Below are 15,029 nucleotides of genomic sequence, written 5' to 3'. Positions count from 1 at the left end.
CCTGTTTACCCAGCTCTGCTTTCCCCCTCTTACTTATCACCTCTGATACTCTAGATGATTTATGTTTGTCTGTTATTCTTGTCTGTTCCCCACAACTACAAGGGAAGCTCTAGGAAGGTGGGTCTTGGTAAGCTCACTGCTATGGTGGCAGCACCTAGGTCAAGTCTGGACACGTAGCAAGTGTTCAATTAGTATTTGTTGAATTGAGTTGAACTTTGATCACTGTCTTTGGAGATGGACAAATCCAGGTGAAATGCCCACTCCTTGCTAGTGGTGTGACTTTGGACCTGTGACATGGCCTCATTGAGTCTCAGTGTCCACTTCTATAAAGTAGAGAATCCGTGGGGATCTGAGCAGGTAGGATGCTTGCATAGCGCAGAGCAGTGCCCGGTGCAGAGATGCTTCTTGGGAGCTGGTAGGCAGCTTCTGAGGGTCAGGCGTGCAGTGGGAATTCCATGGTTCATGGAAGTCTCAAGTGTTAGCAGGTCTGGGTTTGAATTCTGGTTCCCATCACTTCCCAGCTTTGTCACCGTAAGCAATCATGTAACCTTTCTAATCCTCAGTTTCCTGTTTGTAAAATGGGAATCAAACAGCACCCCTACCTCAGAGAGTAATTGTGTCATAGTATGAGGTTGTGTCCATAAAGCAAGCTTGCAAGTAGTAGGCATCCAGGGAGTACAGTCTCCCCCTTCCCTTGTCCCAGCTAGGGGCTGTAAGAAGCTTGGCAGCAGAAACCTGCAAATACCCAGGGCTGCTGGGGGCATTGGCCCCTATTCTTCATGGCCATCCATCCCTCCTCCCATAATTACCCAACCTGGGCCTGCCAGATGTGCTCCCGAGAGGGTTCCACCTCCCCAACGCCAGCCCCACAGCTCCCTCCCCAAGCCCCAGCTCCCCCAGCCAGCATCTCTCACTGTCTTTGGCACTAATGGGCCCTGCACGCCTCCGATGGTGATGGCTCCCCCCAGAGCCCACAGCAAGTGCCAGAGGAAGAGGGATCTCCTGGGCAATGGAGGGGGTCTCCCAGGATTTGGGGGCATGAGCAGCTGCCTTCCAGAGGGGTCACCTCTGAGCAGAGAAGGATGAGGAGGGGCTGCCACTCGGCTCTGGCTGACTCTGAAGCTGACAGTCAATGACAGGGTGGGCTTGGGCTGAGTGGGAGCCTGAAGGGGGAGGTAGCCATGGCAACCTTCCCTGACACTCCATAACAGGAGATGCCTCAGTACCTCACGTGTCTACATGAGGCCTGGAGAGGGCCAGTGGGTCCAAGATCAGTCACTGCCCAGCCTTGCATACTGAATGGGGCTGTCACTTCTGAGGACTGTCCTGCGCCTACCACCACAGAGCTGGTGTGAAGTGGTGGAAGTGGGGGAACTCCGAGCCCTCCAGAGCCTGTAGACACCTGATGCCTGCACACCGGGCCCCTTAGCAGACACAGGAGAGAGGGGAGGTGACGTCTCTGTGCACCAGCACCCAGTGTGAAGAGTTGGAAATGTATTTATCATCCTAAAGGTGGGGCTTTCACCTAATGCCGAGATACACCAGTTACCACATGGGTCTGTGTCTGGCTTCCCTATCCCAGCCACTTGGGGGGCGCTGATTTGAAAGGGCCTTAAATAGCTCTAGTCTGCAGACTGATGCGTCCCTGAGTTCTGGGGCCCTTGGGCTGGACAGGGGTGGGAAGCCACAGAGTCCAGCACAGGGGATGCACACGGGACAGAAGATGAGCGTGTATCCAGCACTTGACGTTGGCTGGGGCGACACTGAGCAGCCTGGGCTGGATGCCAGGCACCAGGTTGCTCCTTGAGGCTGCAGTGGGTTGATGTGTATTGAGCCTTTTGCCCACAGTATCTCATCCAAGTCCCAGAACCGCACGTGAGGAAGTTGCCGTCAGGAACCCCATCCTCCAACCAGTGAACTGAGGCTTAGTGAGCTCAGGTCACTTTCCAAGGGCACCCCCAAGTGGCAGAGCAGTTTTTAAAGCCAGCTCAGTCCGCCTCCAATGCCCATTTTGTAGAGGAAGAACTCAAAGCCAAAGGAAGCCAAGGCTACCCAGCTGTAAATACCAGCGCTGGCAAGCTCTGAGGCTGGGTCCTTAACTGGGGGTTGGTGGGTAGGGGGAGGGGTGTCTGTGAACTTGGGTGGGAACAAAATACAACTTTATGTTCACTCGCCTCTAACTAAAATGTAGCATTTCCTTCAAGTGCAAATGTAAGCAACATACCACAGTTCTGTTAACAGCACCTGTGACTTCATTGCCACTGGAAACCACAGGTATTTTCACATCACACTGCAATTGTGACAAAGATCTTGAACTATCATTTGTGCTTATCACTACTCTGAAATTACAGTAGTTAGTAGACCTGATGTTAGATCTTATAATGTAATGCATTAATAAAGAATTTAATGCACATATATTGCTATATCCCACTTTTATGTATTTATTTTTTTTGAGATGGAGTTTCGTTCTTATCACCCAGGCTGGAATGCAATGGCACGATCTTGGCTCATTGCAACCTCCACCTTTTGGGTTCAAGCAATTCTCCTGCCTCAGCTATCTGAGTAGCTAGGACTACAGGTGTGCACCACCACGCCAGGCTAATTTTTGTATTTTTAGTGGAGATGGGGTTTCACCATGTTGGCCAGGCTGGTCTTGAACTCCTGACCTCAGGTGATCTGCCTGCCTCAGTCTTCTAAAGCACTGGGATTACAGGCATGAGCCACCATGCCCAGCCTCCAATTTTAAAATTTTAAATTATTTTTGGAAATATATATAATTGACTTGCTTTGCAATCATGCATACTTTACGCATTTAAAAACATTGTTTTGAGAAAGGATCCACAATCTCTAGCAGCCGGTCGCGCGGGTCATGGCATAGAAAATGTTAGGAGACCCAGCTCTCAAGCTGGTGCTTCTGACCACTAGGCTCACCTCCCTCGCAGATACTGAGGCTCTATGCCATCAGTATGCTTCCAGAGCCATGCAGAACAATAAGCTTGGACTAGCGGCCTCTGGAGGCTTGGCACATTTGAGTGGGGTGTACCCCTCTTCCTCTTTTCCCTATCTGACCCTCACCCACCCTTTCCAGTCCCTTGGCCACATCAGAGTTAAAATGCCAAATTCTCTGTAGAGCCCAATCTTCTGATTTACAACCAAGTCAGGTTTGTGCCGATTTTCAGGCACCAATTATGGGCCAGCTCTCTTGGACCAATTAAAATGTGCAGGTGCAATAATGTCGACATCAACAGTCTGGGGTTATCTCAGCAGATATTTTTCATGAAATATTTATGAGAGACTGGGAATTTTAACCATTTGATGGCATGCTTCCCCATTCTGCCAGGGCTTCTTGCAAATGGAGGAAGAGCTCGCAAAGGGTAAGGGCAGAGAGGTGCCCAGAATCTTGCAGGAGGAGGGAGAATGCAGGTGAGGGCTGAGAAAGCCCAGGAGTGGGTGTAGGGGGGTGGGGACAGGACTTCTTTGAAGGTATTGGGGGGAAAAAGGATCTGTAGAATTAGATTAATCAGGGGGCTGGTGTTCTGGAAAGAGCCCATGTGGGTTTTGGGAGACTCAGGTTTTTGTTGGGACTCTGCTATGCACTTGCTGGGTGATCTCAGTGTCCTCATGTGCAAAAGGGCAGAAATGCCCATCTGCTTTGTACCACCTCCCAGGGTTGTGGTGGGAATTAAATGGCAGCATGAAGAGGAGAGGGCTTTGGAAGGGGTTTGGCATTGCCCACAGGGAAGGTTCTCTGCAAAGGGACTGTGCCTCCAGAAGGGTGGATATTAATGATGCTCCCAGTTTCTCATGCCTCTGTGTGTCCTTGCCCTTCAGTAGTCACTCCCAGATCATTGACTGTGGCTTGGCCCTATGATTTGCTTTGGCCAATGGAATAGTCACCAACTGGGTTCAAGCAGAGCTTGCAAAAACACCGGTGTATTTTCATGTTCGTTTTGCTCTTCTGCCTTTGTCATATGAATGTGTTCAGCCTAACTTGTTGGAAGGCTTCAGAAGACCTGTGAGTAAGAGCCAAGATTTCCCAGACCAGACTATAGCCAAAATCAGCACAGCTATCTACCCAACCTGCACCTCACCACAGAGAATGGAAGAATCACTCAGCCATCCTGTAGACTGTGAGCAACAATGAATGGTTATTGTTTCTAGGCACTGAGTTTTGTGATGGTTTGTTACGCAGCAACAGCTGACTGCTACAGAGATGTTGCCCACCCTCACAGCCCCATGGATCTGTGTGCTCTCATAGAAAAGCAAAAGCAACCTCTGTTTTCCTCTTCTCTGTGGCCACCAGGGCTGCTGCCCAAACAGAGAGGCAATTTGCTTAGTGGCGGAGGTTGTGACCTCCAGAGTCAGACAGTCCTGGAATCCTATCCCAACTGTGTGACCTGCAGTTAGCTACTTAACCACCCTGTGCCTCAGTGTCCCCATCTACAAAAGGCACAGTTTCTACCCCCATTGGATTGTGGTAAGGACTAGAAAAGACATTGGATGTAAAGTGCATGACACCAAAGTTCTCCAAATGACTTTTTTTGTTGTTTATTTGTAGTGGTTGTTGTTCAAATTTTCCCCCCAAAAGCCTCTGCTTATCTTCCTCAGCCCAGATTGCCTGAATTTTTTGCCAGGATATCTTCCCAGTGGAGGGAGACAAGCTAGAATTGGTAGCCACATGCCTTTGGTGCAGATTTCACAAACACTGTGATTTTTGGCAAGCAGAGTCTACCAGTTGCATAGGAACAAGCCTTCCTGATAACATCCCAGTTTAACCATCTCCAAAGCACTTTCATATCCATGCTCAGATTTGAAAGCCTCACAAGAATCCTGGGAGGTGGGCAAGGCAGAAACTGGCAGCCCCATTTTATAGATGAAGACACTGAGGCTTAGAGAGTTCCCCTGACTTGCAGAAGGTAAAATGTGGCCCAGGTTATCTGGTCACAGAAGAGAGCTGCCCCTGTCCTGGGTCACTCAGCCTCTCCCACAGGGACAGGTCTCAGCTGTGGAGATGCTGGAAGGAGCTCTGGAATCCCTGATGAGGGGCTACACCCTAGAGTCCTAAATGTCCCTTTGTAGAATATGATTTTATTCCCTGAGTGGGAGGTGTCTCTTCCTCTCCCTAAGCCAGTAGAGTAGTTTGGGAGTTATACTGGGATATCTCTTTAGTATTTAGCAAAATCAAGATTTTAAATTTAATTGTGATTAGGCAGGGTCCCTTCACACTGTCTGTCATCCCCGACAGAGTTAAAACATCAATAACAATGCTGGTCCCAGTGGAGATCCTTGTCCCCAGCGTCGCGACGCCCAGGGAGCCTGGTTATGGATGTAGCCAGCTGTCTCCCCGACTCTCTCCTTCAGGCTTAGCCTCACCCGCCAGCTCACTGAGTGCAAACAGGAGGTGGAGGGGTTCTTGCTGTGTGTTACGTATTTATTCATGGGTTTACTCAGTTGCTTCTCTACAAAACCAAACATTGCCCCCTTTTCACCTCTTCTTCCCAAAAGTTACTTTCAGAGTTTGCCAAGAAGGCTGGAAAGTTGTTATGGCTTCCGGAAGGCCCAAAACACAACCGAAAACCAAAAACCAAAAACAGTGGAGCAGCAACATTAAACAGCATTGTGGGAAAGAACTGCCCTGTAAAACGGCTTTTGCGTTGGCCAGCTCCCTTCCGTGGTGGGTAGACTATTAAATGGGTGTAGCCAGAAGGAAAGGGCCATTTTGCCGTCTGCTCTATTCCCTTACTATTCTATCATAAGCATTTTCCTTGTTGCAGCACATTAAATTATGGTGTACGCACCAGTAGAATTTTAGACAGTCATGAATAAAATGATTATTACAAAGACCAGATTGTTTCTTGGAATGCACCTTCCTGATGAGGCAGCACCCTTTCTCATTCTGTGCTTTGTAAAAATTGCGAACTGTCTTCCAGACCTCAGATGTCCCCCGGAGCTCCCTGTCTGAGGGCAGAGCAAGGTACAAACCATCTCAAACCAAGCTGAGCCCCGTGGTCTGCAGTGTGCCAGCCACAGGCATAGTGTGCACCCTGCTCAGACCCCTGGCAAGCCCCTATGCCCAGTCACCCCCCCAACACACACTCATTTTTGGGTTGGTGCTGCTTCTAGTTTTTCTCTCTGATCTGTTACTCTCCTAGAACATAAGGGCCTGGGAGGCAGGAATCTCAGTTTCTCAGACTCTCCCATTATCCTTCTATAATATTTGCATTAATGGAGACAATGATGGTGGTGATGATGGTAGGAGGAAGCTCAGTGCCTGCTAAAGCACTTTGGGACTCACAGACTGGAGTTAGGGTCCCAGGACCCTTCCTGACCATCTTGCTTTGGCGCTTTTGACCTTGACTTACATGAGCATCGTCTCTGATCCTCATCACTGCTTTGAGATGGTGAAATGATCATCATCCCCATCCATTTTTGAAGTTGAAGAAACTGAGGCACAGTTTAAGTAGCTGCTTCCAATGTGATAGAGTGAATGAGAGTTCGAGAAACCTGGCTTCAAAGCCTGCCTCCACCCCCTACTGTCTGATGCTGGCAAGTTTTGCAACCTCTCTGTGCCTCCCTGTCCTCACAGAACCCAGCCCCTGCACAGGCTTAATAAATTCTAACCACTCATCCCTTCCCACACGCTGTGAGCAAATAAGTGCTTGGGAGCTGTTGGGCTCTGGGTGGAGAGTAGCTCTGCCTGAGTCACATGGGAGCAACTGGTATTGCGTGGGCACACCACCAGTGGCTGGCAGGGTGGCCTCTGACCTCTGCCACCTCCGCCACCCCCGCCTCGGCCTCTGGTTCCTCTCTCTCCAATCTCGTCCCACCATCGCTGTGAAGCACAACCTTCCTGCCTCATGCCCTCCTCTGTGTCCTCCCAGCCACAGCAGCCCCCAACCCACATTCTCACCCACCTCCAAACAGGCTGTCCACAGAGGATCTGCCCTCAGCCCTGCATTGCTGAGAGAGCCACACTGGTGGTGGGGGACCACTGAGGGCTCCTGGACGGGATGCTCTCCAGATGATGGGGGCCAGGAGAGGGGTGGGGTAGCGTGATGATGAGGAAGGAACGGGTTGAGGGGCTGAGGAGACAGAGCCCACAGGGCAGGAATGAAGGGGGAAGCAGGGGCCTAGGACGACCCCCACAGCTCGGTCTTGAGCCCACGGAGGAGCAGGTTTGGGTGGAGAGGTTGAGTTTTATTTCTGATACATCGCAGGGAGGCGCGGGGAGAGCGGGAGCAGGGATCTAATCAACAGGTGCCTAGGAGAGAGGCCTGCACTAAAGACTGCCTGAGCCTCTCCTGCCCAGTGATAGCCTTGGAGCTGGGGAGTGGGGGAATGGGAGGGGGGTTGGAGGAGGAGAGGGGAGTGTACTCTTGGCCGTATTCTATCCTCCCCTTTAGCCTCTCAGGGCCCTTCTGCACCCTCAGGTAGGTCCAGGTGGGGCAGCAGGATGCTAAATCACCATCCAGTCCAGAAGTCAGCTCCTCACCTTGTGACCTCCTTTGGTAGGAGAACTCTTCAGTCTGTTTATCCATCCTGACCTTCAACCCATCAAAAGCAAAATATTTGGTTTTTAGAAACTGCCTGTTTGCTTTTTTGCTTCCGGAGGCAGCCAGAGCTTTGAGAGACTCATCCAGATGTGGGCTTGGAGCAGTCAACTGCCTACCCTTGAGGACTGAGCCTCTCAGAGGGGAGGCGGCCGTCCTTGGGGCCTGAGTCCCAGAGTGGGCCAGGCCTGCTTCTCCTGAGAGTACGCAGGAGGCAGGAATCCTGGGGATGCTTAGCCCCACTGGCCCATCTGAGGATAGGAACAGTGGGCTCCAGGAACATGTCTTTCCTGCCAGCAAGAGTTGGGAGGAGCTTACCGTGTGGGCGGGGTGGGGAAGCTGAGGTGCCCTGGACAAGCTCAGCTGAGCTGGGGTCTCAGAGTCATTCTTAGCCCCCCCTTCAGGCCACCAATTACTGCTCTGCAGAATTCATATGTGAAATACACACAGCTAAGGGGAAACAGAATCCAGCACTCTTAGAGCTTATATTTCCACAAGGAAGAGAAAACTGGCATAATCCTGCCTGCCCTGCTTACCCAGAAGTCCCTAAGATGATCATCTCATCCACCTCCCTCATCTTCTGGAGAAGGACATCTGGAGGGTGAAGGGACTTGCCCAGGGTCACACAGCAAGTACCTGAACCCAGGCATCCTGGGTCCTACACAGCAGGGCTCCCATTACCCCAGGCTGCTCAAAGGAGTTAAAGGAGATGCCTTTGTGTTTGGATTGTCGATCCTGTATTTCAGGAGAAGAAGCAGGTCTGAAAGCTCCAGCAGCAGCTGCTGGGTGCCCCCAACAGCCAAGAAGCCTGGCAAGAGGCTGTTGGCCCCAGAGTCCAGGGTCCCTCCCTCCCTTCCATCGCTGACTGTGTGGCCAGGTGAGGCCCAGAGGTGAGGAAAAGCAGGAGGAGATGGGATCTGCCTTTCTGTTTTAAGGGTCCTCTTAAACGGAAGGTGAGGAGGCAGAGACAAGTCTTAAAGGAGGCCCAGCTTTCTGAGGTTACCTCTGGGCTGCAGCTGAGCCCCAGTCTCTTTCTCAGGCCAGTTCTTGAGAAGCCTCGGTTACAACCCTGAGACTTGATCTCTGAGGGTCTGTTACTAGACGAGGCCATTAGCAGCATTTTTTTTTTTCTTGCTATTGCATTTTTACAGCCCACAGCTCCTCTGGATAGCATTTTCCCCATTAAATTAGATGTTTTGAAAAAAAAGAAAAAGAAGAAAAAGGCCTGGTAATGATAACCATAAATCATAAGTCACGTTATTGTAAGTGGATGGCTTCCTGGCTTCCTGGGATCTGTGAATCAGAGGCAGTGTGTGGGAAAGCTGGCTGTAATGAGGCGATGGGGGAGGCCAGGTTTTCCCAGGGGGGTGTCGTCCACCAGCCAGATACCTCACAGAGCCTTGCTTCTGGATGACTTCTACCTCCGCGAGGGGCAGCACATTGGTGAGGAGGCTGGGGGCGGTGGGGGGGCCCACCAGGGAAAAGAGAATCACAGGAGGAGAATGATGTCGGCTGCTCTGAACCCTGCTTGACGTTTCTATGAAGAGGCAGAGCCCCATCCAGGATGCCCCCAGCTGGGTTTCCGGAGGGTGTGGAGACCTTGGCCGGGATGCCTCCACAGGCCTGGGGTTCCCGTGGCCCATCACGCTTCCTTAAGAGCTGGAGCCCTTGACGGACAAGAGAACTCACGTGGGTATGCATTGGGGGCTCCCAGGCTCCATCAGCAGTCCCTCCGTGATCCAACCAGCTCTCCTCTGAGTGTGAATAAAGCCATTGCAGAAGGGTTTAGCAAACCCAAAGAGGAGAATTTTCTAAAGGTGCCGGATACACATAAAATACAAAGTATCTGAGCCCTTCCAAGAAGGCCTGGGCGCTGAGGAAAGGGAGGAAAAGGATAGCTAAATGTTTATCAGCAAGCAGAGGATCTTACTCTCCAGACTTAAGGAAAGGGAAATGGGCACAGAGAGGCTCAGGGGCTTGCCCAAGGCTGCACAGCAGCCACAGGCCCGAAGAGTCCTCACTCATGCAGTCGAGGATCACCCGTCCTCAGTGGCTCAGCCAGGGAAAATGTATTTAGCACTGTTGGGGACCAGGCCCTGCCCTCAGGCCTGGAGATCTGGAGGATGAAGATACATTCCTGTCCTTCAGAAGCTCGTGCTACGGCAAGAGAGAAAGACACAATGCGATTGTGACGCCAGGCCTGGAGAGCCATGGATTATTTTGGATGTATAGCCATGGTTCATTCTCTGAGGGAGTTGAGACAGCAGGGGGGAAAAAACACAAAAAACAAAAAACGCTGCACCAGAAGCAAGAACACAGATTCTGTGAGGGGACAACAGTGGGAAGGGTGGTCTCTGTGTGCATCGGGGGCAGGGGAGGTGGGGTGGAGGTGGAACTAAGGAGACCCTCCCCTGCACCACGCTTTGGCTGGATCTTGAGGGCCATGTGGACGTTGATGGGGAACAGAGGACTCCGAGGGGGATTGCTGGGGGTGGAGAAAGTCTGCTCAAAGGCACGGAGGTGCAGACTGGCAGGGCACAGCTGAGCTGCAAGGTGAAGAAGGCTAGCTGGGAAGGGTTCTGATACCAAGGATTTTGGAGTTTGTTCCACAGGCACTGGGGATGCAGATCCTAGGAAGGAGGAGCATCAGAGTGAGCCAGAAAGATCCCTCTAGAAAGGCCCTTCCCACTGTAGTGAGGCTGATGGAGACAGGAGGTCAGCCAGGAGGCTTTGGCCATGCCCACGAGGGAGGGAATGAGAGAGTCTGACCCCAGGCACTGGTTGTGGGGACAGAAGGTAGAAGGTAGTGGATGTGGGGAGTGAGGAAAGTGGGTTTCCTGGCTGCCTCTGAGGTTCCAGCATAAGGAGAACCCAGATAGGCAGTGGCGGTGTTAACTTTAATCCTTCCTGACCTCTGACCTGGTCCACCTTTGCTGAACCACCCTGTGTCTCTGAAGCTCTGGTAATGGAAACACCCAGCTGGGGCGGGTTCCAGTCCCCGCTCCCCCATCCCTAGCTGTGCAACCTCGGACAAGTCACTCCCCATCTCTGACCTTCTGGGCTTCAGTTTCCTTAGCTGGAAATGGGATGGCCTGGAAGCAAGGCTGACGTGAAGAGTAGAAACTCTTTGCTCGTTTCAGATCACTCCTGGCAGGAGACAGGCTCACTCAAATTGGGGAATTGGGAGGGAGTTTTAAAAAGGACTCTTTCCAAAGATCTGGGTGGATGTAGAAAATCTCAAGGGATCGTTCAGTGCCCAGGGCTGGTGACAGTCATCCCAGTGACCACCTGGAAGCCTATATGGGGAGGGCCGCCTGGCAGGGACTGGGGCTGGGGCTGCAACAGCCTCCCTCTGACCTTTCAGATAGGGAGCCCTGGTCCCCGGTCTTCAGTGGTCTGTACCCCAGGAGACTGAGTGTGGGTTTCTCTTTGAGTGTGAGAAAAGCAGTGGGCAGCCCCAGCCAACAATCAGTCTCATATGGAGGTCAGCAGAGATTCACTTTCTTGATCAGTCTCCTAGACCCAGGCCAAATCAGAGGAACAGGCCAAGGCAAGCTGCTAATTTAAAATTCAGTTGTGTCCAAAGCCCTCACCCCAGGACCCGAAGTTCCGTTTTCCACTTTCTATGCCCCATCTCTCTCTCTGCTTCTTTTCTTCCCTCCATCTCTGTCTTTCCTCCTCCCCTCTTTACCTTACTGCCACTTTTCTCCTCTTCCTTCCTCCTCTCTTCTCTGTCTGGCCTTCTCTCCCTATCCCCCACCTCTGACCTTACTTAACAGCCAAAACTGTCCAAGAGACACTCCTCAGTCAGAATCACCCTCACTTTTTGACTTAACATTTGTGGACCTTGACCTGAGGGAGATGTGGTGTTGTGTAGGTGTTGGGGGCCCCCAGTTACCCTGGTGGCTGTGTCTAACACATAGAGGCTCTCGGGGGATCCAGAGAGGTGTAGAACCTTAGATTTCCATTTCCACCAGCAGTTCTTGGCCATCCGCAGTAACTGGCTGAGTCAGTGCCTGGCTGCCCAGCACTGTCTGGACATCCAGTGGGATGATGGTCAGTCCTGGGGAGGAAGCAGCTGCTCCGTGAGAAAGAGCATGTGTCTGCATGTGTGTGTGTGTGTTTGTGTCTGTGTGCACACGCACGTGCTTGTGTCTGTGTATGCAGGGAGTGGGCCAGGATTAGCCAGAACAGATGAACTTTTTCAGGTGAATGATGAACAAGGACGAAAAAGATGGGGACCATTTGAATTGTACCTAGTGTGTGCTAGGCACTGGGCAAGGGGCTTGCACGTACTTGATCTAATTCTCACATTGGCCCTACACGGTTCCTCCCATTTTAGAGATGAGGAATGCAGTATTGAGGACCAGCTAAAGGCTCATGTCTGTGATAGGCTGTGTGAGGACTAGGGAACAAGAGTAAGCACAGTACAAGTCAACCACGCTATTAGTTGGGCACCTACCATGTGTCAGGCACTGGGTTATGAGGAAGCCTCCATCGTTATCTGGCACGGTTCCAGAGCAGAGAGAAATGAAGCTGGTGACCAGAGAACCCCGCGACGTCAGGGGTGCAGATGACTTAGGCATCTTCTAGAAGTGCAGCTCCTCCATTGAACAGATGGGCAACTGAAGCCCAGAGGGAGGAAGTGTTTTCCCCGAAGCCACATGGCAAGTCGTCCTGTTCTAGCTCACAACACTGCTTCCAAGGACGTTTCTTCTTCTTCTAGGCTCCCCCTGTTTTGAAGCTGATTTTTATTCCCCCTCTTAAACAATTAAGCTTTAATACACCAAAAACAGATCATTATCTTCCTAAGGTTTACAAAGCAAGATTACTATTTGTAACACAAGTAATTAGCTACCTTCTGGTGTTTCCTTACTCTCCTCTTCCCCAAAGGATTCTGCTTTTTTATGTTGCAGAGGGCCCAGCAGCTAGACGTGTTGGCCAAAGGTATGGCCCTGAAGGAGGCAGAGGGAGGATCCTGGGATCTTGGGAGCTGGAAATGCTCCAGGTAGGGAGGAAAGGGGGCTAGGTTTGACTGTGGGGGATCTGCCTACTTGCAGAGTTCCTCTTTAGGGGTGCGGGCTTGGTTCTGACGTCACTGGACCGTCCCAGCCCAGGTTGTTTCCTGGGCCACATTGCTGCTCTGGATAAAGATGGCCACTGCCTCAAGGATTTATGGGGGTGTGAATCAACTGTAACACCAGATGTGGAACCTTCCCATAGGGGATCTTTAAGGGGTCGATGAACCCTCTGCATTCAAATGAAACGTCTGGATCTTTTTTTAATTGTTTGGGAAATAGGGTCCATGAATTTCATCAGATAATTTTAATGGTAAAAGGAAGATTCATTGATTTTTTTTCTTGCATTTGCTTTGTTGTGAAATATAAAGAAGCATATACAAAGTGTATGTGTCTAACATAAAGAATAATGAAACAACCAGATGGAGCAGATGCATAGAGTGAGGTAAGGGAGAAGGGGCGCGGAACTTCCATGCCCTCTTGGGTGCACTGCCCTCCAGGGACCTCCGTGCGTTCAGCAATCCAGAAACTCTCCAAACCCTGTCATTCAGGGATTTTTATGGAGGCTTCATCATATAGGTGTGGTCACTTGCATATCAACCATACAGATGGAGAAATAGGAACCTGTTAATGTCTTGGAAACCTCCTCCCGTAGGTCCTCCAGGATTGTACCTCCCCTCTCCCCCCAGAGATAACTATTATCCTAATTTTTGTAAAATTATCATTCCCCTGGCTTTCTTTATAGTTTTCCCACCTATGAATCTATTCCAAAACAATGTATTGTTTAATTGTGCCCGGTTTTGAACTTCTAGTGAATTTATACTATAAATATATAGGGGATCTTTTGAGATTTATTCCTTCCCATGTGTGGACCTACGGTTTTCTCTGTTTCTCTGCACCCTGGTCTTCCATCATGTAACTCAATGCAGCGCACAGGTTTCTGGACATTTGGGCTATTTCTAGGTTTTGACTATTAAGAACAATGTTCCGTGGGCACGCAAGAGATTGTTTAAAGAAAATAATTGGGAGTGAGATTGTCAGGTCATGGGGTATGTGTATATTCAGTTTTACCAGACAAGCATAAATAATTAAGCTGTAATACACCAACGCCAGATCATTATCCTCCTAAGGTTTAAAAAGCAAGATGACTCTTGGTAATCCAACCATTTTTCAGAGTGTTTCTACCTGTTTACACTTCCACCAGCATGAGAGTGCCAGTTCTTCCCCATCTTCACCAGTGCTGGTATTGTTAGGTAGATTCACTTTTGCCAGTCCTGTAGGTGTGTGTATGGGCAATGTTTTTGCTAAATTTGCATGTATTTGATGATTAATAAGATCTGACACTTCTAATACATTTATTGGCCATTAGGGTGTCCTTTCTGTAAAGTACAATTCAAGTCTATTATCCATTTTTCCATTGGGTTGTATTGTTTTTAATTTATTGATTCATAAAGGGTTTTTTGTTGGGTTTCATTTTAATATATTCTAGAAATCAATCCTTGGCGGTTACATGAATTGCAAATATCTTCTCACACTGGGGCTTTTCTTTTGACTTGTATTCATTGCATTTTCAAAGGGTCCGCAAGAGGAAAGGTTGAAAACCATTCTTGATACAGGTCCTGTAAACATGAAGCCATGAGCCAGAAACCTCAAATTTTTGTTAAGCTCATTGGTGTTACAATACATTGAACCAGTAATCAAGAATGTCATGTTACAAGTCAAAATCATTAGCTTCTTCTGAAGTATCAGATGATCTGTGCCTGCAGTTTCTACATAGCAGTAGCAGGCCCCATCCAAGTGGGGGCTCCAGCTGGAGACAAGGCAGGTCCTCTGATGTATCCCAGTTCCTATTGCTTCCCAGGCACCAGTGGTCCAATACCACTTGCCATCCTTGGGCTGCCCTGGTGGTTTCCTTCCACACTCCTGGTTTCATTGTGTGTGTCACCTGCAGGCATTTGCATTTGCATTTTGTTAAGGCCCTGCATCTCTGCATCTCATTGTACCATGCAGGGCTCTCATCGACCCTGCATCTTTTCATACCATGCATCTCATCATACCATGCATCTCATCATGGTACCACTCATCTCAGCATACCGTGCATCTCAGCGTACCTTGCAGAGCTCTCATCTTCCCTGCATCTCATCATACCATGCATTTCAGCATATCATGTAGGGCTCTCATCGTACCATGCATCTCATCGTACCATGCCTCTAATTGTGCCATGCATCTCATCATACCATGCATTTCAGCATACCATGCGTCTCAGTGTACCATGCATCTCAGCGTGCCATGTATCTCAGTGTACCGTGCATCTCAGCATCCCATGCAGAACTCTCATCGTCCCTGCATTTCATCATACCATGCATCTCAGCATACCATGTAGGGCTCTCATCGTACCACGCATCTCATTGCACCATGCATCTGAGCATACCATGCATCTCAGCATACCATGCAGGGCTCT

General features: G+C 50.1%; 1 long non-coding RNA gene across 1 annotated transcript in view; it reads right to left on the bottom strand.

The window, feature by feature from the left end:
* Window positions 1–14,244: 14,244 nt before the first annotated feature.
* LOC108519237 (uncharacterized) overlaps window positions 14,245–15,029 on the bottom strand; it is a 5,974-nt gene continuing 5,189 nt past the window's right edge. The window contains exon 3 of the long non-coding RNA XR_001882583.1: window positions 14,245–14,513. This is a non-coding gene — a long non-coding RNA (uncharacterized LOC108519237). The remainder of the gene's footprint in view (window positions 14,514–15,029) is intronic.

Source organism: Rhinopithecus bieti, unplaced genomic scaffold (assembly GCF_001698545.2).
Source record: "Rhinopithecus bieti isolate Rb0 unplaced genomic scaffold, ASM169854v2 scaffold_46101, whole genome shotgun sequence".
NCBI lineage: Eukaryota > Metazoa > Chordata > Mammalia > Primates > Cercopithecidae > Rhinopithecus > Rhinopithecus bieti.
Note: the sequence above shows the minus strand (reverse complement) of the source record. Positions and strands in the feature narration are given on the sequence as shown.